Source organism: Helicoverpa armigera, chromosome 7, assembly GCF_030705265.1.
Source record: "Helicoverpa armigera isolate CAAS_96S chromosome 7, ASM3070526v1, whole genome shotgun sequence".
NCBI lineage: Eukaryota > Metazoa > Arthropoda > Insecta > Lepidoptera > Noctuidae > Helicoverpa > Helicoverpa armigera.
The window spans coordinates 9,680,868-9,705,698 of record NC_087126.1 but is presented as its reverse complement, the minus strand read 5'-3'; the positions used below and the strand labels follow the sequence as shown (position 1 = coordinate 9,705,698).

Below are 24,831 nucleotides of genomic sequence, written 5' to 3'. Positions count from 1 at the left end.
ATTGCTAGAAAGTGACACTAACTTTTCAAGAAAGCGTTTAAAAACAGTTCCGAAAATTTTAATAAAAAAATATCTCAAATTTTTGTAACTGTCACTTTTAGCTAATTCCAAGCGTCTTAATAGCCATCGTAAAATTTAATTAATTAACTTGTAGGTATTTTCAACAAAACTTTTAACGAAAAAACGTCTAAATGAATTTAAATGGAAATTAACTGGGCACCCTAATAAAACAATGAATAATTACGAAAGTCTTATACAATAACTTTCTCTTTAAAACGAAATAAGTGACTTTCGTTAAAAACCACTTATCCGGAACATTTTTCACTTGGACGAAAGATAATTTGAAAATAAATTATCGAAAGGTTTCGACTGCACTTTGTTTTGAGTTCTTAAATTACTTTAACGTTTTAATAATTAGGAGGATGGTTATTGTATTAATTAAGCGATTAGTGGTAATTATGTTTTGTTTGTATATGAAGCAAAAGGTAAGTTATTAAGGATTACAAACAAAAACTATCTCGCACCAACGCAAAAAAAAAATATTAAAAAGAAAATTCATTAATATTCATAGCGATGTATTTTTTTTTATGTTCAACAAACAACATTGTCCATTAGCGAATTAACGTAATATACCCACGCAAATTAATAAATTTGTTTATTTTGCATAATTAATAGTCGTTTAAAATGAATAAAAATCTGTTAACATGAGATAAGCAAAATATTTGCATACACAATAATATAGGTTAATGATTTCACGGTAGTTAATACAATTTGAATTTTGCAAAATATTGTTTGTCACCAGTTTTATTCCAACTAAAGTTACTATCCTCTCGTATGTCGCTAATTATAAAACAATTGAAAATCAATTGCGTTTCGCGTACTGCTCTCCGCTCTCTGCTCTCTGCTCTCCGACATACAACGGGTTCATATAAAAATAAAAATATCTTTAAAAGTCATACAATACATATATGTATGTGTAGTGTTGTCTTGTCAAGCACTAAAATCCGTATTAGGTACAGCTACTGCAGAACATAAGATTTTAGCACATTATAACATAAGATATTAGCTTGTCATGGGACAAGAAACCTAATTATTTCACCCGCTCCTCACCTAAAAAAGAAGACATAACTACAGATCGATCCATTTATACAATAAAACAAATCATAAAATTTCCCGCAGCACAGACAAGCACGTGCTCCCTGCTTCGCATTCAAACTCTCACTGAGCTGACAACTCGGTCGCACCGGCGCGCGCGCACCCTGCTAAGATATGACCAGAGATTTGCATGAGCGCGTTATTATGCGTGAAAATCTAGTAATTAATGTATAGAGGCAAATAGTTGAGCGCAACACTTTCATAGGTTGTGATTTATATTGGTTTAATTGTGGATGATTGATTAATTTGTTAAATGTGTAAGAAGATATTGCTAAGAGTGAAAGAAGGCTGTCAATGCGATTTATAACTTCTACGATATAGATATGTCTGTCGCAGTTACGATAGTGCTACGATTGAATTTGAAAAAGCGCGATATATTTTAATTTAAAAAAATTAAGATCAACGTATTTTGCCTTAAGTAACCAATATTGGTTATAAACACGCGCCAGTATCGGTCATGATTATAAAAATAAACGAACAAATACATATTACAAAATTTCAAAACCAATATTTTACAACCATTCTTACCCAACAAGCCTTCTTGATGACACAAAGAGATTAAATACCATTAAAAAATAAAATTCGAAAAAGGAATATAGGTACAGATATTCGCACCAAAAAGTTTCGTTAACCATAATGTAACGGTGCAGAAATTATCGCATCTTTGTGGCCAGTATACTTTACACAATGTAACAATTACGATTCGCGGTAACTGTAAGTTCGCATCAACGACTCCATTCATGAATATGATTTATCGATATTTAAATTGATTGTAAAAAAGTATCCTTTTTTCTCGTCAGTTTTAAATTAATTTTAAATCTTGTTCTTCTTTTCAATATAATTATTGTGCGTGACCCCAGTTCAACTCGAGTTAACCGAATTAATTATCGATATATTTTACGTATGCTTGAGCAGTTCATTCATCGCTTTTCTTCTGAAGTAGGTATAGTTACGTACACTCATACATAAAAAAAATACACGCATAGGTGGGTTCGAAATCAAATCGAAATCGAAGACAAAGAAAATAAGTTGCCAATATATCCTACTCATATAAGCAATAAGCATACATAATTCCAGTAATACTATGACACTCATTGACAAGTTTATCTAGACACACGGCAGTGTGTCCGCCAAGTTCGAGCAAAAAAAGCGACACACCGGCCGTGGGTTATATTACACGAACCATTTCGGGCCAAATTCGACCCCCCTGTAACTCAGAATCTATTTTATTTACGCATATCAAATTTCTAGTATCTGTTGAGACCCCCTCACTTATCTAAAATACAAAATTTCATTAATATACCTATTGTGGGTCTTGAGATATTGACGTCAGAAAATCGCTATTTTTACTATACACTCACTGACTGACTCACTCATCAAAAACCTAGACCACTTCCAATGGTCGTATTGACTTGAAATTTGGCATGGAGGTAGGTCTTTATGTCAAGGTAAAGGGAAAAATCTGAAAATGGCCAAGTGTGAGTCGGTTTCAAAATAATGAAGGTATTTTATACCCGGTGTAAATTTATACCCCTAAGGAACTAAAACGAACTAAATTTATCTATATTTATATAATATATCTTCGAATGGTACAAAGGTTTGTATTTAGTCAAAGTAAAGTAAAAATCTGAAAACGGCCAAGTGTGAATCACTTTCGAAAATAACGAATGTGTAACTTTGATCCACGAACATAATATATGATAACATGTCATGTCAGTCAGTTGGTAAATCTAGTCCATTTAGTTAATCTCATCATCAGCCTATCGCAGTCCACTGCTGGACATAGGCCTCTCCAAGTGCACGCCACTGAGATCTATTTTCGGCTTCTCGCATCCAGCTCCTGCCAGCCGTCTTGCGCAAGTCATCACTCCACCGTGCCTGAGGACGTCCTACACTACGTTTGCCGAGGCGTGGTCTCCACTCTAGAACTCGTTTACCCCAACGGTTATCGGTTCTTCGGCTAATATGGCCAGCCCACTGCCACTTCAGCTTGCTGATTCGGTAGGCTATGTCGATGACCTTGGTTCTCTGACGGATTACCTCATTTCTGATGCGATCCCTCAGAGAAACGCCGAGCATAGCTCTTTCCATAGCCCGCTGAGCGACTTTAAACTTGTGGACCAGCCGTACCGTCAGTGTCCACGTTTCGGCTCCGTAGGTCATGACAGGTAGGACGCACTGATTGAAGACTTTTGTCTTTAGGCACTGTGGGATCGACGATGTTAGGACTCGACGTAGCTTCCCAAATGCAGCCCAACCCAACTGAATTCTCCTATTCACCTCGTCCTCAAAGTTGTTTCTACCTAACTGCAATGTCTGCCCGAGGTATACATATTTCCGAACAACTTCGAGAACGGCGCCGTGTATCGCAATCGGTTCCGGTAGAACATGTTCATTGAACATGACCTTGGTTTTGTCCAAGTTCATCCGTAGGCCGATGCGTAGAGAGATTCAGCCAAGTCGTTCAGCATCTGTTGTAGGTCCTGCAGCGTTTCCGCCATGATGACGATATCGTCAGCAAATCTCAAGTGAGAGATGTGTTCGCCATTGATGTTGATGCCGCGTCCTTTCCAGTTCAGCGTCTTGAACATATCCTCCATTGCATTAGTGAACAGTTTCGGGAAATAACATCCCCTTGTCTCACTCCTCGATGCAACGGTATGGGCCTTGTTTGCTGATTCTGTACTTGGACGGACATTGTAGCGGCTTCGTAGAGACATCTCATCACTTGGATGTATCGCCAATCTACTTGACAACGCTGCAGGGACTCCAGAACAGACCAGATTTCAACCGAGTCAAAGGCCTTCTCATAGTCCACAAATGCTAGACACAGGGGCTGATTATACTCTTCGGTCTTCTGTATAATCTGCCGCACTGTGTGGATGTGGTCTATGGTGCCGTATCCGCTCCGAAACCCAGCCTGCTCCGGTGGTTGGAATTCGTCGAGTCTTCGCGCAAGTCGGTTCGTGATCACTCTTGAGAACAGCTTATATACGTGGCTTAGGAAAATGGGTCGATAGTTCTTCAACTGGGTTTTGTCTCCCTTTTGAAGAACAGGACGACAACACTCCTACTCCACGCCTCTGGAGTTCTCCCTTCAAAGGGACGGCATTAAAAGCTTCTGGAGCTCCCCAGTACGGGCTTGCCTCCTGCTTTTAAAAGCTCTGTTGTAATGCCATCCTCGCCAGGGCTTTTCCATTTTGAGCTGTCTCAGAGCGATCTCGATTTCGCCACTGCTGACTTCTGCCAGGTCTTCGGTGAAATGGCGTGTTAATGTGGCTCTAGAATCCTCATTTCCGGGATCAGGTCGAGATGCATGCGATGCGTATAACCGGCCATAGAAATTTTCCACTTCCGAAAGGACTGCCGGCACCGAAGAAACGACTTCTCCACTTGTTGTGGTCAGCTTCGTCAAGTGGCTTCTTCCAAGAGATTGTACGAACACCTTTGACCCCGATTCAGCTCAATTGCTCTTTCAATGTCCAGAGTATTGGAGCACCGGAGGTCGCGTCGTACGTGCTTGTTGATCTCTTGGTTTAGAGCCCGCTGAGCTGACGAAGTGACAGGCGGGTTTTCACGTCGTTTCTTCATAAGCCTTAATGTCTCTTCCGAAAGCTTTGATTTCTTGCCCTTACGCTGCATGTTACAGAATCTCGAACCTTCCTCCTGAGGATCCGAACCACATATTCGTGGTTCTGGTTAACGTCTGTTGTGGTTTCCACGGCGGCAAATCGGTTCTCCAAATTTGACTGGAACGTTTCAGATCCTGTCATGGTTTGGAGCAGTGTTAGTCGGAGCCTGGCCTTCATCAGACGGAAACGTTCAGCCTTGAAGTTGATATTCAGAGAGCCTCGGACAAGTCGGTGATCACTCCCGGTATTAAACCTATTGATCACGGAGACGTCTCTGAATATGTGCTTCTTGTTCGTCATGATGAAGTCAATCTCATTTTTAGTCATAGTATCGGGGCTTTGCCACGTCCACTTCCTTTGGGGCTGCTTTTTGAAAAAGGAGTTCATCAAAAAGAGCCCCTCGCGTTCTAGGAAGTTGACGAGCATTTGCCCCCTATGATTCCTGCTTCCAAATCCATGGGATCCTACTGCCGATTCGCCGCAAATCTGTACTCCCACTTTAGCGTTAAAGTCCCCCATGACAACGGTGTAATGGGTCTTTGTAGTGAAGTGGAGGGCCCTGATATATCATCAAACATATCCTCCACTTCATCGTCTGAATGTGTCGAGGTCGGTGCGTACACTTGCACTACCTTGAGGCTATACCTGTCGGTGAGCTTTATGATAAGGTACGCTACCCTGTTCGACACACTAGACACCTCCACCACGTTATCAGCTAGGGACTTATTAACCAGAAACCCAACGCCACCTTGGGATTGTTGGTCTCCCTCTCGGAAGTACATTAGGTGACCTGATTCGAGGGTTATGGTGTCCTCCCCCTCTCTTCGAACTTCACATAACCCTAATATGTGCCACCTAATCTTCCCAAGTTCCACCTCGAGTTGCGCCAGATGCGAGTCAAGCCGTAGCGTGCGGCCGTTGTACGTCGCCAGAGTCAGTTTAGTTTGGTGGCCTCCCGTAACCCGGAGATTCTTCGCACCCCCTGCCCCGCCGTAACCACGGTCGCCACCGTGACCGGGAATAACGGGACTGCCGGGAACTAGGGGCCGTGGCTTTATGGTTCTGCACATAGAGGAATTTAGCCTACTGCTATCACGCTGGCCAGACGGGTTGATAGAGGGTTTTTTTTCGAGTTTTCCTTCTCTCGCACGGTGTTCGGTGCATTTTTTACTCCATTAGTCGACTTCTACGACACCCACTGGAAGAAGGGGTAGCGACATGTGTATTCTTAAGCCGTCGCTACACGGCTTCCGTCGCTACACGGCTTAGTTAATCTAGCTCATTTCTTTGTAAGAAACATAGTGCATATTAAAAAATCTAAAAAATAGTTTAAATGAGACATTTCTTTAACTAACTTCATCATAAGAAAAAAATAAAATAAACAACCTTACAAAAATAAATGAAATCCCATCCAAAACAAAAATGTGAAAGACTGCCAAGTTCGATAATATGGGAATGCTTCACCTATAAAAGGAGTGAGATCTGAATAAGTACCAAGTTCCATACACATACCTCAGTTAAAAATAGTTACTTTTTAATGATGATTACTTGGCAAGTTTTAATAGAAAATTAAATACTTGATTCATTGCGTTTAGTAGGTTTATAACAAGGTGTATGAAAACTTGCCAAGTAACATCATTAAAAAGTAACTATTTTTACTGAGGTATGTGTATGGAACTTGGTACTTATTCAGATCTCACTTCTTTTATAGGTGAAGCATTCCCATATTATCGAACTTGGCAGTCTTTCACATTTTTGTTTTGGATGGGTACAAAAATACTGTTATGTTATAAACATTAACATTTTATAATAGAAACGAATATTAAAAACACTCGTATGACAGATTTATTGCGCCTATTCTCTGCTATTTATAGCTTACTTTCTAAGATTTTTGAAGTACACTGCAAACTAAACACTCGACTGACAGGTGACCCGATGGTTGTCAATATTTTTTAAAGAAAATGTTGATTACAGTTAAAGTTTTCAGGCAGTCTCATCATCATCATCATCATCTCAGCCATAGGACGTCCACTGCTGAACATAGGCCTCCCCCTTAGATCTCTACAGATACCTGTTGGAGGCGACCTGCATCCAGCGTCTTCCGGCGACCTTTATAAGGCAGTCTGATACCGTCTAAATACCTGATCTTTGTAATGTGCGGACTAACATTCGTTTTCATACTGATTAAATATTTATTCATACTGTTTGAAATATAGAAGCGAGCCCAGTTGATAGACTAGTATGTACCACACATGAATGAAGTATAAAGAAATTGTTTTATTTGAGGAAGAACTACCGTAGGGTGAATATTGTTTCCTCCACAATTTCCTGAACGAACTAATATCTTTTTATGGTCCCGTAATTTCCATAGGTAAAGTTACGTTATTGCGTCAACTGTAAATATACTGTATAAATTATTTATTTATTTTTTAAATACTTTTTGCACATTTTAAAATGGTGGACTCATCGCCTTAGGCGTTTTCTACTTTTGGGTGATGTAGAAATAGCAGAGGTAGGTGCAAATTATTTAATAGAGTTAGTGACGTTGTTTCTGGTATCTCACAAGACACTACCAATTCAGTTGCGATTAGAAGACGGTATTTTAGTGTGTAGTTCAGCGGTCTCAGTTGTGCTAATATTTTATGTAAGTACTTGAGCAAAATATACCTCTACAGTTAGGTACCTGGTTTATTATAGCTTCCATTATAGTGATAAGGTCGAGGTAGGTTGATGTGCTGTCTGCACATATGAATATCACGTAAACTATTAAGTCGTAAAACAAATGATTCATTCACCATCTTGCATAACAATATTCACTGACACACCGAATCAAAAAACAACGCCTACATAACAAAGAGGATAATAATTTGTGAAAGTTGACAAACTTTATAATGTCATCTGGGTTTTACCTGCTGTCATAATTATAATCTCTCTATTAGATTAAAGCATGAATCGGAAAATCCCATTGATTAACAAAACTCATTTACGTCATTCGACTTGCATTTTTCTATATAATCAGATTGGAATCGGCTTTTGATCTTGAGAACTTTAGCCATAAGAAAAATATAAAATATTCATCTATCTTAAAAACTTAACTAGAACACGTCTTAATAATCACTTATAATACCACAAGAGCTTCAAAATTATCGGGTATTTTCCGATAGGTTCGTTGCAAACAAATGAAGGAGTCAAGTTTTTCAGGTTAAAAAATAACGAGCGCGAAGCGAGAGATTCCTGAAAAACTTGACGACTTTATTTGTTGCAGAACTGAGGAAATGCCAGATAATTATGAAGCTCGTGTAAGATATTTTCCGTCCCAAATGTCGGCCACAACCTGTCAGTTTGACGTAGCAACGACCAGAGAAAATATTCAAAAAATTTTCAGTATAATACCATGTAGGTTGTACCACGTGACGTCGAATGGTGCAATTCTATTGGTCGATATTTGGGTCGGAAAAATAATCGTAATAAATCTGTATACACGCTATGAATTCATCATAGGTGCTTCAAGAACGAGGAAAATGGGAAATCATCAAATGATCCCTCCACCTGTGGGTGTCGCGAAAGGAAATATCAGACTCTTATTGACTAAAACCCATCATGTTCCTTCTTTAGCCCTTTATGAACCAGGGCCGCGGTAACTCTTCGCAACAATCCCGCAGCTTTCCTATTCTCAGATATTTATTTATTACTTAACCATTTTTTTTAATGCAAACCCTGTTCTTTCCTCAAAAAAAAAAAAATTCTTCACCGTATACAATCATAAGTGCACATCACTTACAACAGTATTCGCTCTCGTAACAGTTGTTCCAAAGTCGGGTTCAATTTAACCTAAGTTCTCACGATCAAATAATGCGATCATTTAGTAAAATCTATTTCAGCTGCTAGGTACACTGATTAAGGGTCAACGAACTACTGTGTGAATTTTCGGAACTAAAACTACATACTGTGTTGGAAAAACTGTTTATGTAAATAATTCTATGAAAAATTAGGTCCCACCAGTTTCTCTCACAGTCTGCTAGAAAAGTTACTTATAGCGTATCTGGATAAATGGACTACCTAATACTGAAAGATTTTTTATGCTTGAAATGTGCGTTTTGAAATTCTACAGCACAAGAAAACACCATTATTATGGAGTCTAGTCATTTTCTTAATCTAAGTTGTAGGTGAGAACCTAGTTTTCAATCAATTAATTCGAGCTAGTCATTCTCTTTTAGGATTCTTTCATTTCTATATCTTGCTCTACAGTAGCGATAAATTCATATAAGAAGCAAGCATGGCAAATAAACCCATTCGCTTTTGCTCGCTGGTTACTTCACAAAAGAATGATAACACACTCATTTCTTTTCATACAGTTAAGCACTTTTGAACTAAGCAAATACTATGCAATGTCATTTTCTTTTTTTAATATAAATTGAATTTTCATGAGCTGGGTTTACAGTTAGCTGTGTGTTTTTGTCGTAGTGTTCAATACTAAATACCTACTTATATGGAAGACTAGCCGTTTTTACGCGATTTTACCTCCTCCGGGAAGAGTGTAGCTTTCCAACAGAGAAATAATTTTTCAAATCTGTTCAGTAGTCTTTAGGATACAAACAAACAAAAATATCCTCATTATTATAGTTATTTAATGTTATTTACTTTGATATCCATCAAACTTTTAACACGTATCTTTATAAAATAACATAGGTATTGTAGATTAATAGTTTCATTCAAAATATTTTACTTTCATTTCATTATCAGCGTCATAAAGCAGCTTGCATCAAATGGGTCACAGAGAATAGTCTTGTTACGGCGATAGCTACCGTATATCTACTATCTTCAATATTACTTACTGGTAACTTAGCTGCTTAAAGACTTGTCGTGAAATGGAAATTTGGTGAAATATTTATCTTGTTGCTTAGTTTAAGTTACTACTAAAATGTAGATACAGTTTTAGTAAGGTTAAAGTATATACCTACATAGTTATATGTTTAAGAAATGTATTCATTTCATACTTCTATTAGATGTATCTGTTAAGCCTACGCTATGCAAATATAAAAAATATTGTCATAAAATAATGCAATCTAATCTCATTTTCACTTCAAACTTATTCGATACTAAATGGATACAATTCAAGTTACTATTTTGCGTATTTAACACTTTAATTCACAGGTTTTCAGACAGAAACAAAAAGCGCAGAGATAAAAATACTTTTTTTTTCAGAAATAACAAATTCAGAAATCACATCTTTACGAATAAGTGCGTGTGTTCTACAAACCGACATTTCTAAACCGTGCATCTTTTTATGCAAAATCAAACTCAATTTGACAGTTTAATGAATATTCTGCTGAATAAAATCACGCGCGAATTAAAAACACGAAGCGGAATCGTTCCGTATGACACGAATGTGAATTTACGTACAGTTTCATAGAATTGCATTTTCAGTAAAGAAATAAATTTTACGAATATCGAACAGTGTGCCAAAACATTTGGTCTTCGCATGTGTGTTGATTAAAAAAATTACCAAGTGCGAAAATGGTTGAGAATATTTGTGAAAACTGTATATTTAATGTCTTCGTGAATCATCAGATTATTTGACCCAATTAGATTCTTATACGCTTGGTAACATGTATTTGTTAAAATACATTCACACATAATTTTCTGCATCCGCAGCTGTCATTAAAGAGCTTTTTATTTCAATGAAACAGCTGATAAAATCGGCACATAAAACTGCGTCCGATACGTACAGCCATGTAACTGCACTATCCGCTTCTTTCACATTTTTACAGAATAACAGAATTTCTTTTCAATTGATAAATAACATAAATAGCAGCAGTTATCTTAAAATACGGATGAGAGCAGTGTCTGAGCACATATCGTGTCCGCGCGGCGCCGACGAGACGCTCCGACGATTTCGTGCATTTTTTTGCAAGTGACGACTTGGATTTCTAAATAATTTAAATACGTGCACGAAGTCAGAAGCGCACTAACGCAGATCGCGTATTAATTGCTATTCAATGAATTGGGTTTGTGTGTACCGTCGCGTGCTAATTTGTTGCTAAGTTTTATTTATGACGTGTGCCGCACGAAGTCGATTGGATCGATCAGCATGTTACAATTTTGAGTAAAAGTTCAATGGGAAACTTACGGTTCTAATGACACCGTCAGTGAATCCAATTAAAGCACAAAACCATGTCACTGTCACAGATGTATTTAGTTTAGAGTAGCACTTGATGCGCGACGAGTTCGCGTGTCGGCGCGGGAGGCGACGTGCGTGCGGAGCGGCGGAGCGGGCGCGACTGAGCACTCGTGCGCAGCTCGCAGACGACACTCCAAATCGCATAAGTAAAATTGTTGCAGTTTTATTAAGGACAGGTTGTTGTAAACGTAAAAGTGGTACTAATCGTGTGTAAATAATTACACAGCACGGATTATGCGGAGCGACGTAATAAATCGCACGGTATACTAGTCTTGTTGAGTCAGCGGTTTGACTAATAAATAAGGATTTTTTAAAGAGTAATTGGTTAGCGATACGGTTAGCCTCAATACATATCGTAAAAAAATAAGTTATCAGAATGGATAAGCTTTAATTAATGAAAGGAAATATTTTACAAAAATAGAACAGATATTAATCTATTAAATCTTGGAGATCCAATAAATAAGATAAGTAAAATTAATGGCTAACACCGAAGCTAAGATAGTATTGTAATGGGGGTGCCATTAATCACGGCTCGCTATTACATTAGCATTTTGCGAATACACACTTACACTTGTGTACATCGGTGAATGTAAGTAATTATTGACAGCTGAAGCTCACAGAGAAATGGTTCATAAATAGCATTTAGACATTTTTTACGACGCTGAAAGTAGTATTTTTATTTATCTTGAAACTGATCTTACAGAACAGTTATCCTTTTATGGTTATGACTATAAAAAGTGGTAATAAAGACCTATTTCTGAAATATTATTGCTTATGTACTGAGAAAAGAAATTCAAATGGAGCTTTGTAAAGATATTGTCTATGCTTTGCTTCGCGTATTGAAGACATAAACGCGCGCATCGGCGCTTGCGCATACAGTGAGTTTGACTATGATTTTGGCAGATAACATTATGGTTATAATTTGACATTTGCTTAAACCAACTTTCAAGTGATGCTTGAATTTTCAGTCAGAGTATGATTTTAAATCTCAAATAAAATTATTGAGCAAAGTTAAAAAAAAAACGTACAAAATAAAAAATATCCTTTTTTAACTATGGTAAATCGCATAAATTTAGTCCATTTGAGGCAGTTCAAGTATCTCCAGAGAAAGGAACCTTTCAACAAAAGTCTGTCCAAAGTCCGTCCGTACAAAAATATATGCTGTTACCATTAAATCACGCTAGGTTTCACATCGACTGACCCACAAAGGCCACACAACGAGTTTACTTATCTCTCTCGTATTGAAACTCATCAATATCTGCATTTTTTTCATTACATTTCTAAATCTAGCTTTCGGTAACTATCTCTCTGTAGTTTCACTTACGTCTTGAAGCAGTTTCATTCCTGATGAAAGTTTTATTAAAAAATATATATATTTTTCCAACCAGCTTGCATACGAATTTCCGCAGTCTATTGAGTAAAATAAAAAAAAACTAAATCGGTTCAGTAAAACACCATAAGCTATGTAGAACGTATGTAGGTGATGTACTGTAATACTAGAGGTATATAGAATACTAGCTGTTTTCCCGCGGTTTTACCCGCGTTCCTTTGGAACTAATCCCCGTGCCAGGATAGAATATTGACTACATATGTTACTCGGGAAAAGTATAGCTTTCCAACAGTGAAAGATTTTTTCAAAACAGTTCAATCGATCGGTGGTTTAAGCCTTACCTTTGGGGTACAAACAAACAAACAAAAACATTATATTAATATATATACATACATATGTATGAAATATTTTAGTAAACTCCTTAGAAAACTAATCATAGGTACTTACAGCTACTAACAATTGTGTAACGAGTTACTGCTCCTACTCCAGTTAACTAGCATTAACTACTTAGTTAACTGGTTGCTATTATTCGCCTTTAGATTTACTGCCCGTTTAGAGCTATCTACGTGTTAAGGTCTATTCACAGTATTGTTAGGAATAAACTTAGGTAGGTATATAACGTTGGCATTCAAGAGCATACTCGTATGCATCAATAGGATTAGATGTAATAAGGCGGCTAGTTAACGCTCAATCCTTCTCTGTGTGAGAAGACGCCTGTGCCCAGCAATGGGACGATTATTTTGACCAGAATATTAATAGGCAAACACAGCATTAGCGGCAAACTGAGCGGTGTCGCTTGGGAAAACCGAGCGGAAAATTTGCTAATGGGAAAACGCTGTTATAGGATACATGCATAAATGCATATATCTAAACAAAAAAGTTAGTTGCGAGCCGCCATTGAGATTGGCGTGAACTAACCAAGAAGCACCTGAAATATAAATGAAGACCAATCTCAAAATACTACAGAATAACTTCAGGCTAACGTGACGTTGACTTTACAACATCATCAAAGCTATAAACTGACAAATAAACAAACACTTAAAGTTATAAATAACAGCTATATCATTGCAATAACTCTATAAAACAACAGGCGTGATAAAAACGTCTTCCGTATTTTAAAAGGCGACGATAAGAAAGTAAACTCCTCACTTCGTGTATCTGGACAAAGCCAGTAAATTATGAACGAGTTAAGAGTTGGATTTCGAATGTAGTGCAGTTGTGTTGTTATAAAACAATAAATCAATGCCGTTACTTTCATAGATCGTAAGTCACAAATCACTAGAGGACTTGTCTGTTAGATGTGCAGGGTTGCCGCGGAGAAAAAGTAGTAAGTCAATGACAACGATTAGTTTTAGGCTGTATGTATAAGATTATTTTTTGTCAGTATGTAAATCATTCATATAATAATTCTTTTATGTTTTGTACTGTACATACTACAAGTATAAGATTTTATAAGCTAGATGTAGTAGACAAGGAACTCACGGTTCTTACAAGATGTCTGAAAAGGTTAGCTATTAGAAAGAACTGTTCAAAATTGTTTGAAAATAGAAACATAGTTCAAGGAACATTCATTACTTTGTAGTTGAGAAGAAAACTAGATTTTCCGTGACTGCTGTGGAGGAACTTCAGACATTAACAGTACTTTTTCACTATAACAAAAACGAATCTTTCTTTTACTTATTACAAACCTGATAACTTTTTTTATCTGCAACAGCATTTTTCTACTAATTAAATTACCTATTCCCGTAACTGGCAACCCTATCAATGAGTGAAAGTGATAGCAACGCTATAACGATTAGCCGCATCTCTTCTGGCGGGAAAGCAGCTGTCAAATTTACTTGTCAAGACTTGTCACACAGAAGTGTTGCCAGCGTAATGTATAGCGACGCGAATAATATGTTACTGTGTACTCGAAGCTGGGTTTGGAGAAAATGTACTGATGTTGTTAACAGTGGTTATGTATTTTTGTGGTGGTTACTAGGGGATATTTTATGCGTAGAAAGGTTACTTTGTATATTCATGTATACCTACTCGACGTAGTGGCTAAGTCAAAGCCACGATGATCGATCGATCACTAAATTAAAGCAGTGCTTGCCGAAGTCGGTCCATGGATATCTTGGACCATCTTGAAATAACAAGTTCTTCCGTGTTTCGGAATGCACGATAAACTGTAGGTCCCGGCTGTCATTGTACCTCTCTGACAGTCGTTACTAGTAGTCAGAAGGTTGAAAGTCTGTCAATGAAACCAATCTTACCAAGAGGGTTGCTCGGGTAACTGGGTTGAAGAAGTCAGATAGGCAGTCGTTCTTGCAAAACAGTAATACTCAGCTGACAGTAGACTGGATGCGGACCACGACATAAATGAGGAAAAAGGCTAGGCAATTGATTTAATTACCGAAACTCTTTGGGTTCGGTTTCGAAAATCCATATTCCATTGCCAGTGTTATTTCACATGGCGATTGCTTAGCAACCTCCCTTAACAATCAAAATTCGAAGTAGCACGTGTTGAGGTATTCCCTAATTAAAACGAAGCATTAATTAGTGATTAATTAATTCCGCTGAGTCTCACACGACATTGCATCATGGGGAATCCTAATGTGGGAATGTGTCAGTAGGCTTTATTGCAAGATAATGCTAATTGACTTGCAAGTGTTGAGGGAATACGTAAGCAATTGTAGCTACATGTGTTTTTCAGGTAAGTGGTGAAAGCAGGAAGTGCATACAATAATTCTTTTTAATAATTGTAATAAACTTAGATTTCCAATAAACTATTAAAAGTGCAGTTTAATTGAGTCTATTAAATAAACTACGCCTTTAAGCTGGGGAGTTTGTTGCCCCATTTCTTCTTCCAAGCATAAATTAATTAGAACTGATGGCCGTTTTGGGGACTGCTTTTTATATTTAACTTTTAAAAAATGCTTGTTTATCAGCCTAATTTCAATAAAAGTTTTTGAGTTTCGTATTTTGAACAAATTAAGTACAGAACAATGATACAAAAGGTTCCTTTTATACATTTTATATTAATTGACGACAGCCAAAAACACCAAACAAATTACACTTCGGTGTAACACCCATCCATTAAACAGTCTCAATAAAAACCGTAATTGGCGACACACTATATCGTAAATCCATGTACCTGCGAGTACAAACTGTGCTCACCCTTTATAGCTCGTTGAAGTGTTAACAAACTGCCAAACGAGACACATGACAAGTTAAATTATTGCTACCGTATGTAGGCGCGTTTTTTGCTCGACTGTACCTAGATACAGTGGTGAGAACTCCGTTGTTTACCTAGATTGATTTGATGAGTGTATCTGTGACTGCGTGTTGGTTGTCAGTGTTTATGAGTGTTCTATTGAGGTTAGGTTTTTAGCTTGGCTTTTGTTTTGAGATCTGGACTTGTGTGTTGCGAAATACTTATGAATGGGTGTTGGTTTCTCTTATGTGAGATGAAAATACACAGTCAATTCAAGAAATCCTTCACTGAAACATTATGTAGTTTTTGCACACATCGAAGTTGAGTAAAAGCTAATTGATTGTATTGAAGTTATTGCTAATTGTAAATTAATTATACCCAGACTTTAAAATCACGGTATTTACTATATCCAAACCAAACACGATATTAATTTATTTGCAAACAAATGAACAAACATGACACCTAGTTTGAACATCTAAACACAATATTAGGTCCATGCCACGGAGTAAGGAAAAAGTGCGGAGATTCTATAATGCGGTTAATTCTCGAAACGATCAGTTACGAGCGAATTAACTAAGCGATCCGGTTCTTTGAGACAAATGTCAACGATTTTTGTTTTTTTTTTTAATTGGTGGCTCCAAAGAAGACTTAAAGGGCGAAAGCAGTCACATTCCTCGTCCCCCGCATTTTGGCGCGCTACTTTCTTAGGAGATTTTTCATTATGGCACCTCCGCTAGTTATTTTGTTCTCCGTGAGTTAAACATAATATTAGGTCCGTGCCAATCAATGTAAAGCTAACAAAGCGATATAATTTATTAGTAGATAGTTGTTTGTTCGCGAACTGCTAACAGTAGCGATATGAATGTGGATGTGACACAGTCTTTATAATTGCAGTTGGTCAATTCATCTTTAAGTTATTGTGCATAAGTGTGTGATTTAATTAAAGAGATTACATTGTGCGTTTAAGATACATAAACCTACTTACATTTTGTTCAATACCTTATATGAATTAGGAAAGTTCTGGGCAGAATTTTGAGAAACCTGAAACCTAAGTAAACTTAGAATAAATTATTTATATTTGCTACCAGACTGTATCATATGCCTTAAACTTTTTGGCACCATCTCAATAAATAGTGTAGATATTCGTATTTTTTTTCTATTGGTCTAAATATTTTTTTAAGTTTTTCATCGTTAAAAAACATCACATATCGAAGTCACATAACTATAAACATTGATCGAACTACTGCATATTTATAGACTGTAACTATAATAATATGTTACACAAAGCTCTGTGTTTAAACTTTGACAGACATTGATTACATAGTAGTCTGATTAGTCAACAAGCTATTCATTAAATTATAAAGTAGTTTTTGCTATTTGTTCAAACGGTTTGTACTTGCACTGTAATTATTAATTATGCAATTGAGTTTATGTTTTGTAATGTATTTATGTAGACATTATTTTTTATGTACGTGAGCTTCAAATTAAAAGTATATAAATTAGGTATATTAGCAGTTTTACTTAGGTACTAATAATATGTTGTGTGAAGAAGATTGATTATATTATATAACAATTTATTGGAGCAAACTTATTTCAAACGAGTTACTTTGCATGCTAGTTGATTATTGAAAAACTTGAAAGAAAAACCGTGAACTATGCCACATAACATTTTTTATATATTTTTAAATAACACTCATCACATTCGCAATGTTTCTAGATGACATTTGACACGTGCTTAAAGAAAAATCCCATACAAAATGTTTTAACACCATTTCTCTTTTAGCATCCCATTATCAACTTTTCCAACTTTTCTTTCTCTTTATTTATTTAGGGACTTTTGTACATAGACATGGCAGTGCCATTGTACCTTATAATATTTCAAGCCAATACAAGTAGTTACAAACATAAACCTAACTATAGCATCTTAATAATAAAACCTCCAAACTCGCCTTGTTCTCTAAATATTCCCTCATTACATATATTCCCAGTTTTACATCTAAGACCTACATGTAAACAAGCTTTGTCTCCGTAAACACAGAGTACATACGCACGTAGTGTAACCACGGCGAGGCTCGCAACCTAATTATGCAGCGGTTTAATTAGCTCTGCCCACAAAACCGCTCACTTTTCCCCTTCCTGGTGAGGGATTCCTATCGGCCGCAGACCGTGTATGTAGGTCTGTTTACTGAGGTACTAGTTAAGTAGGTATATAATGTCTCATCATCTGGCACGTTAAACTGTAGGTCCCGGCTGTCATTGAACATCTTTGGCAGTCGTCACGGGTAAGAAGCCAGTAAGTCTGACAACCAGTCTTACCAAGGGATATTGGGTTGCCCGGGTAACTGGCTGGAGGAGGTCAGATAAGCAGTCGCTCCTTATAAAACTCAGCTGAATACGGTTATACTGGAAGCCGATCCCAACATAGTTAGGGATAAGGCTCGGGAGATAATGGCTCATCACCTGCCTAGCCTTTGAAATAAAGGTATATGTTTAATTTATTGCTCCGCCCACAAAACGGCTCTCTTTCTGGTGACGGATTCCTATCGGCCGCAGACCGTGTATGTAGGTCTGTTTACTGAGGTACAAGTTAAGTAGGTATATAAGGTATCATCATCTACTAGCTTCTATTTAGTCTTTTCCAAGTATGTTGGGGTCGGCTTCCAGTCTAACCGCATACAGCTGAGTACCAGTGTTTTACAAAGTGCGACTGCCTATGTGTCCTTGTACATTATATTTTTGATTACATTCAACCTCTTCAGTGTAAAATAAACTATATTTGAATTTAAAGTTGTGAACAATCTGACGCATCCGTTAACACTGCTTGTTAAATGTTCTAATTAAACATAATTTCAAACCCGAAACAGTGCAAATATGTGTTCTATATTAATTTGGGCAGCCGTGCAAAAAGACAGCATCCCGAAATTCACAACTACCAACAAAACGGCGCAGAAAATTCCAAATTCAAACTGCAAAACAAACAGACATCGTACCAAGTTGCCAACATAGAATAAACAATTTCCACGTTGATATGTTTTAGCGAGGTAATTAACGTAATTAGGTTGTTAGCTAAATATTTCAGCGGTAACTTGCTGAAGTATGACGGTGCAGTAGACAGAGGTAAAGTATTGCCGACCTAGATGTGGCGCGTTCCCTGAATACTTTAAAAGGTTGGGCTCTGGTGCAACTGGAAGCGATTTTCTTGAGGCATATCTAGAAAATGTACAATTACTTTTCTATTTATTGTCATTATTTTAGTGGGAATGATAAAATTGGTACTATCCAAATATTGCTGTAGTAATTGAGGATTTTGGAACCGTTTAAACATGTATAACCTTACTAGCATTGTGTGTCTGTATATCTTTAAAAATCAAACAGATGTAGGGAGAGATACCTCTTCACAATGTCTGTCAAGCTTTCTACCATGACATTAATTAAATCACTTTTTGTCAAACGCACGGTGTGTTACTGTGTACGAGGTGTACGTACATCATGTATAGAAGTTTCCCGCTATCGCTTCCGCTTATCAAAACCCGCTCACAATAACACCCAGCCTATCATAACGTTAATACCAGGATTCGACTCAGGATTGGAAAGCAGGAATTATAAGTGAATAATTAATGGCGTCAGGAATCATAGCGTGCTCCAAGCTTCTTTGATAAAGGTAAAGATTATGAGGGGTACATAATATTAATAATTAGTATGAATACGTTATATGGATTGCGCATTATCATGCCATGTTTTGAGCGTTAATTAATGTTGAATTAGGAAGTGTGTGTCATGTTTGGAAGATTATTAACGTTTGTGATGTGATATGAAGTAGGTCATGTTTATACGCATGTGTTAAGTTCAACTGGCTTAAGTTAGATGCAACCAACCATATGTAGCTAAACTTAGCTGTATCCTGTTAGTCTCGGTTAGAATTTAGTGTATTCGCAGATGATGAACGCTGGTGATTGGACAGTATGAAAGTTGCAGTCGTTTTCTTATGTAATCTCTTATGCACTTTCATGTACTTAAGTATTCCTTTGTATACTCCCTTATTTTCATCTTCACGTAATCTGTTAAATACATATTACATCTGTACATAAGGTACAGTACTGAAAATAGACAAACAGAATTAGTACGAAGTCAAGCCTCATCTTTCACATTTTATCAGCATTTAGGACAATAAATACTCGGAATATTTTCTTGTCTAGACATTTTGAACAGATAAATAAATAGTAACTTAACACAGAAATGTTACAACCAAAAATAGACACAGATTTATATGAGGTCAAATGCAATTTACTTTACCTTAATATTTAAAACACTAATTACAATTTAAGGCCACATTTATGAAGGTTTTTGCCCTAATTTCCAATTAAGGCATCGAGTCCTTCAATTAACTTGGCCAGGCAAAGCCAGGGTATTTTTATAGCGTACTACAGGCAGTTAATTAGGACTTAAATTAGCCACAAATTAAATTCTGGTCCACTTTGAAAGGAAAATTTAGTTGCTACAAGAAATGGTTAGGAACAAAATTTTAAGTGTTTCAAAAGGGTCAAGTTTCTAATATTTATAAAGGAAATCTTCGAACTTGAAACTTCATAGTTGGCCTAATTTGTAGTTTTGGAATTTCAACATCTTTTAACTTTCTATTAAAATAGTGTAGTCAGAATACTCACGTTAGGTTTTTCGCAACAAAAGCTTATATACACATTCGACACATATACATGTATGATCTTCGAACAAACAACTATCTTTGAACAACCTTTAGGTAAGAAATAGGTACATAATTATGATTGCATTATACTGTTCTTAAAATGGCTTCTAAAAACAAGATGCTTTGTAGGTATAATAATTCTAATATTGACGTCAACAACCGCTAAAACATTAAACAGTAAGCCAACCTAAGACTTTCTCCATTCTTGCAAACTTTCAATTATGATAACAATAACTATTAGACGGTAACACGACTTCATTACAATATACAGTACTTTAGAATAAGCCTTTTATGGCAAACCCATTTCTAGTAAATAGATTGCCGACATACATGAAGATAGCATCTTAATTAACCTTAATATCATTGTAGGAAGTAAGACTGAGGTAGTAATATCCTTACTTAGAGAATTGAACCAACTGGATACGCCATTACGGTGTCTTCTACTCGGCCAAACATGGCGCCATTCACATTCTTATACATTTTGTTGTGTGTGCGTATCGATGTGATCGAAAATGCATGACTAGCTTTCACTATTTATTTCGTTGATTAAATACATGGTTTAGTCTAAAACTAAAGTACATTACTGATTAATAACGAAATATTGACTGGCCCATAACCTATAATAATAATGTTACTATTATTATAGGCAGTACTCCTTGATACGGCACGTATTGTGAGGAGGTTTCTGTCTCTGGGACCCTAACCACCGGTACCTTGGACCCTGTGCCCGATATCGGTGGCAACCTATTTTTTATATTTTTAAATGTTTTTTATTTTTGTATTTAATATTTAAAAATGTAATAAATATGTGCAAGAATAAATAAAAGAAAAAAAATGTTAATATTCGCAACAGACTGACTTTTATTACTTGACAGTCAGTCTGTGGAAAACAGTACATTGCATCACTACTTATTACATTTTACGTTTTGATACATACGCTTACAGATTTTGTTCAAACCGCGTCCAGTTGGTTATATGCTCTAAGTATCCTTCGTATCAAAATGTTAAAGTACTACAAAGTAGAACTAGTTTAAGGATAGTAATCACTGGCTCGTTTTGCTGGCCGGCAGTGTAATGGCCCTTAATGGATCACCTGTTCATTTGTGCTCGGAAATTAGATGAAGAGGTACTGATGTCTATTAGATCTTCCTTGTTCTAGCTAAAGTTATTTTAGAAAGGGTTAATAGAAAGCTGTCAAATATTTTTGGGTAAGTTTTGAGGATCTTTTTCAGATGTTATTAAGTAAATATCAAGTAGGTCAGAGTCTAAATCAATTTAATTATTTGAAGATTACAAGTTTTATGTACCTAAAGGTGTCTACACACCAAAGCCGCTGATGCCGGCGGCACAGCCCGGCGGCCCAACCCGCCGGCCGTATTTTGTACAATCATGCCGCCGGCTTTCATAGAGTATTTGACAATTACTAGAACACCACATGCCGCGGCAGTCGTGCCGCCGGGCTGTGCCGCCGGGTCAGCGGCTTTGGTGTGTAGATCCCTTAATAGATAATTGCACCATGAATTGGATTAGTAGCTTGCCAGGAACTGCGGGGTTTTTGGAAAGACTTAACGATGTCACAACGAAGGACAAAAGCATCCAGGATAAACAGGGTGGGTAAGAGTCTGACACTGTCTCAAAAAAGGAGGTAGCTTGACAATAAATACTAGGTTAATTCTTCATAAGTTCACCTTTGATAATTTGACATTAGATTTAGCGTGTCATGTCTGACAATTAATTGCAAGTTAAAATATAACAAACAAATATGTAATAGAAAACTAGTTTTTGCTAATCCTTCCTGACTATCCCTACTATCTTCCACTTCCGAACTATCCTCAAACAAGCGGACTGTTAGCGACATAATAGTATTAAAACTTGGAAAGCGTGAGCGCTCAGGTGTTTTTTACGACATCGACGTGACTGGGTATCTGCTTACAAATTAGTTATTTTTAGTTCATTCGTTATGAAAGTCATATTATTATACGACTGCTAAAGAGTTGTTCTTGGTGAAATGGTAGAATGAATTTTCATGTGCATTATAGGTAGTGCAGGACCTTGTAGATTACCTTTTGAATACCCGTTTACTTCAAACTTTTAGTCGGCCGATAGTTTGCTTAAATCTCTTTACTAGAATGGGTGAAAATAGGAAGTAATCGGATTGGATAACTAAATTGTGATTTCAAACATGGTTCAGGCTACTTTTTGACGACTACGAGTGCGTATCTTACTCACGGGGTGAACTGAAGCCGTAACTTTCTTTTTTATTGTTTTTATTAAATAAGAATAGCCCCCTATTCACCTCTAGATAAAACCTCAGATATTTTTACGTCTACTAAAGTTTAACCATTGCTTCTAAACTAGTATCATCTTACACAAAAACGAGACTCAGCATTTAGCAACCGAGGAAGTTAGTTACGCAAGTACTTATTTATGACTACCATTAACTTTAGCTTACCACCTGGCTGTATCCATGTATACTGTGCACCTGGCAAGTGCTGATAAAGTTGCACACAACCATGGAGAACAAAATGACTAGTGGAGATGTCACAACGCAAAATGGCCTCAGAGGCCAGCGCGCCAAAATGCGGGTGTTCGGGGGAAGAGGCATGTAATTGGCTTCACCCTTACACGCCTTCTATGGAACCCGCCCTTATTTTGAAACCCAAATCACCAATTAATAAAGATCAATCTTTGAGACTTCACAAGTTCAATAAATTGACCGTTTTGGCCATAAGTGACCGTTTTGGTCATACTTTCCTTACTTTACTTGACCTACAAGACGGCGTCTGACCTAGCCTTACGGCATCTCCACTCACCTTTTCCTTCCTCGGTGCCCACAACTGAAGTTTATAATGAGAACTATAAATACCGGTGGGAGGTGGAACAACCCCTATGTTGTACATTAACGGCTTATCAGCAACGACTGGTGCTCCGCAATCTGTCTCGCTGATTGTATCGGGGTTCTTACTAGAAGTTCTCGGTTAGAAAAATCTTTAAATAACTCGACTAAACTTTGCACTATTGTACTATTATGTTTTTCAATTTACAGTTAAATTGACATTGATAGACACAGTTGTCTTAATGGTCGTTCTCTTGTAAAAAGGTTTTAGGATTGACTAAGACATACGTCCAACGTGAGGAGTTTGCAAAAAAGGCGGGGTTTTGTGTGTAAGTAATATGTATTTCGGATGACACGTTAAACTGTAGATCCCGGCTGTAATTTAACACCCTTGGCAGTCCTTATGGGTAGTTAGAAGTTAGAAGCGTGTAAGTCCGACACCAGTCTTATCAATAGGTATTGGGTTGCCCGGGTAACTGGATTGAGGAAGTCGAATAGGCATTTGCTTCTTATAAAACATCCGGTTAGACTGGAAGCCGACCCCAACATAGAATTTGGAAAATTGGGGAAAGGCTCTGGGAAGATTCTAAGTCGACATATGTATTAAGGAAGTTAAATTACCAATAGTAAGGGACACACAAGCGATGCGTTTACCAACTCTTCAAGAGTACAAAGCTAGCCGAAGCCTAAGCTTTAATTGCTTTAATCTGCAACACTATCACAATTCTTTCCCCGCTTGTTAGTGCTACAAACAGATAACATCAAGATTTATTTAATTGCATAACTGTAAACGCCTTTACAAAGGATTGACACTGACTTCTAGGAAAATAGTGGTGGTAATATGAAGTATGTAGTGCAAAATTGTACTTACGAAGTTCTGACCGCAAAAGATTTTATTTGGAGCAGAACATTTAAGTGGCTGATAATTTATGTAAAAATGTTTGTATAAATATGTACCTAGTTTTGGCGCCTAATTATACATAGCGGATATATTTGTTCAATAGTTAATTAACATCAGTAATCATTGAGTAGTTTTCAAATGTAGCATTGGGAAAGCGATAATCAATCTAATTTTTAAATGAACTTGTGAGTACTTTACATTATAATTAGTGGCTTTCCTCGCCTCTCAGGACTATTATCATTATTTTGAAGATATTAGAATAAAAAGGATTGCTTATTTACATTGTAAGCAAATGCTCGCACGTTTTGTCGTTTACATCAAACGAGTAAACATTCATAGAATGTTTGGGCACGAGAGATGAGCATTTTGCTGCTTTGAAGTAAATGTCCCCTTACGTGAAATGTGTTCATGTAACTTCAAAGTGAGAATTTCTCACCTTGAAGTCATCCATTTCTGTGCTTAAAAGCCTTTTTCCGAGATTCCAGGTCCCTCTTAGCTCAAAGGAACTCATATCCTTAAAGAAACCAGTTCAGTGAACCGATTCAATTCATTTTACTCGATTGACCCGAACCACTTGCTTAGGGCAAGCTATATTTACTTCAGAATGTTTTTGAGGTCAAAGAAGAGTTCTTAAGCATTGGTATTTGTAATGGCCCTAAGTAATGAAGGTGTAAAGGTATATCCAAGAGTAGTATATCCTCAAATGATACCTCTGGGCTACCTTAAGGAAAAATTAATAGAATATCAATGATAAGTGCTGTAAGAAAAATCCTTAAGCATAGTATCTATATTACTAGATATCTATGTATCCAATATGATTACCTTAAAAATATTTTTTTTCCGTATCGCTGTGCGACATCCGAAATCAAAACAGTGATTAATAATGAAATACAAACAC

The 24,831-nt window shown here is 36.9% G+C and overlaps 1 protein-coding gene across 2 annotated transcripts in view; it reads right to left on the bottom strand.

Annotated features, from left to right (window-relative positions):
• Positions 1–11,114, bottom strand: part of LOC110373088 (serine proteinase stubble) — a 127,648-nt gene extending 116,534 nt beyond the window's left edge. The window contains exon 1 of one of the 2 annotated variants that reach the window (XM_021330232.3): positions 10,918–11,114. The gene's annotated coding sequence lies outside the window, so the exon portion shown is untranslated. The remainder of the gene's footprint in view (positions 1–10,917) is intronic. The other variant, XM_021330223.3, reaches the window with a different exon arrangement.
• Positions 11,115–24,831: the final 13,717 nt, after the last annotated feature.